This window comes from Cucumis melo, chromosome 12, assembly GCF_025177605.1.
Source record: "Cucumis melo cultivar AY chromosome 12, USDA_Cmelo_AY_1.0, whole genome shotgun sequence".
Lineage (NCBI taxonomy): Eukaryota > Viridiplantae > Streptophyta > Magnoliopsida > Cucurbitales > Cucurbitaceae > Cucumis > Cucumis melo.
Window position 1 is genome coordinate 2,851,934 of NC_066868.1, and position 2,283 is coordinate 2,854,216.

Genomic DNA, 2,283 nt, shown 5'->3' on the forward strand with positions numbered 1-2,283 from the left:
TCGAACGGGAGCACTCCAATTTCATCTCATTAATATGAAATTGAATCAGTTCAAATCTCTATTCGATTTTTATGAGATTTAAATCTTATTTAAATATCTTTTAATTTAAAAAAATACTACAAGAAATAGCAGGTCTCCCAATGCATGAAAGTGTCAACATATATATACCGAAATACATCGAAAAAAGATCTCCCGACACATAAGGGATCGTCAGGGGACGAATACTCGACGCGTTTCATCTGTGCGTTGGGAATTCCTTACTCCTGACACCACAATTCCCGACGGATTGAGACACATTAGAGCAAGGAAACTTCTGACGTGCTAGAGTCGGGAGTAAGGAATACCCAACGCGGCATCGGGAACTCATCCCCCGATGCGATGCTTACAACACCGGGACTTGTTATTAATTCCTGACGTCCTTGTGCATCTAGAGATTATGTTATTTTACTTCTTTTTCCAATTATTATGTTCACTTTTTTTATCCTATGCATATAGTATTTTTTTTTAGTTCCGATTCGATTTAAGTTCAATAAAGTTTTCAAACAGAACAAACACAAAATTAATAAATGTATTGAAATACAAATTTGTCATTTATAAAATTAGAACATAGTTGCAACTATTTGAACATGTACACATTGTTTGAAACACTTACATAAAAAAGAAAAAATAAATACATCATCTCTCATCGTCTCAGACGCCATCTTCAAACAACTCCACACCTACAATGACATGAAAGTAAAGTACATTATTCAAAGTTCAACGAAACCAAAATGCATGGATATGCGAAAAATCAAAACTTAGGAACAAACAGTAATCAAACTACAACCCCTAATCAAACTTCCACTCTTTCAACTTAGAAACAAACAATAATCAAACTACAACCCCTATGTACCCAATCACCCAACTTCTACTCTTTCTACAAATGGTTCAACGTAACGATAGAGACTCAACTTACACATGTAAACTTTCAAAGTAACGTTTAAACCTCCACCCCGCCCCCCACTACAAAAACTTAGTGGCATACTGAAAACGTTACTAAAAGAAAATGTCGTTAAAAGTATTAATAACACAGTGTCATTCGTCGCTAGACTGTCGTTGTATCCATGTAGCTAAAAGTTTCAGCGATGCAACAAATGCGCGTTGCAAAAGATGTACTTTTAGTGACATTTGTGCGTTACTAAATGCTTGCTCTTAGTAACTTATGTTTTAGTAACATTCGTCACAAAAGGTCATGTTTTAGTGACAAATAACATTGTTGTTGAAGGTGTTATTTGTGACCATTACAAAGATCTTTTCCATTGTATTGAAGTCAATATTTAGCGTAACTAAAAGTTACTATAATTTTTTTAGCTTAGAAAACCAATGCTTTTGCGACACTATTGAAAGTGCCAGTAAAAGTATTTTAATACATAAAAAAATATCCAATTTACTATATAAACCTATTATAAAATGTCAAATATAATAATCTTAGGAACTATAACTAGGAAACATGCAATAACACCAACTTTATCCCAAGAAATATATGTCAAGAAACTTCGATAATTTGAAGGGTGGGTTGAAAAGATGTTTCAGTTCTGTGAATCACATAATCGAAAATAAGAGAGAAGAGAAAGCAAAAGAATGAAGGAGGAGAAATGGAAGAGAACCTGTCGTTGTCGTCGCCCCTCGTCATCATTCGTCGAAGTCTGCCGCCACTCGTCCTTATTCTGATAAGTATTTTGGTTTAAATATTTGTTTTAGTTTAGGCTTTTAGTTTAGTTTAATTAGTTTTTTGTTTGTTAAAATTAGTTTTAGGATTTTGATTGTGAATTAGTTTTAAGTCTTCGATTGTGAATTAGTTTTATTATATTGTTTTTTAATATATTTCAGTTTTAAAGTTGAAAATTTGAACGACGTGGGTTGAAAATTTGAAGGGAGGTTATTTGAAAAATTGAAGTTGGGAAGTTATATTGAATTGAAAATTTAAAGTTCGAATTGAACATTTTAGAGGGAGTAGGGTGGTTGAAAATTAAAGGGAGGGGGATTGAATTGAAAATTTTAGGGGAGGTTTAATTGGGTTTAGGAAGGAGGTGTGGGAGTTTGAATTGAAAATTTTAAGGGGGTTAGGGTTGAAAATTTGAGGGGGGTAAAATTGAAAATTTAAGGGGGGAGTCGTATTGAAAACTTGAGAGGGGTGAGGGCTGTTATTATTTTATAAATTTTGTAATTTGTGGTTGAGATTTGTTTTGACTATCCTGTAGTTAAGGTAGCCTTTAGTTCAAACTTAGTTGTTTATTTCGTAGT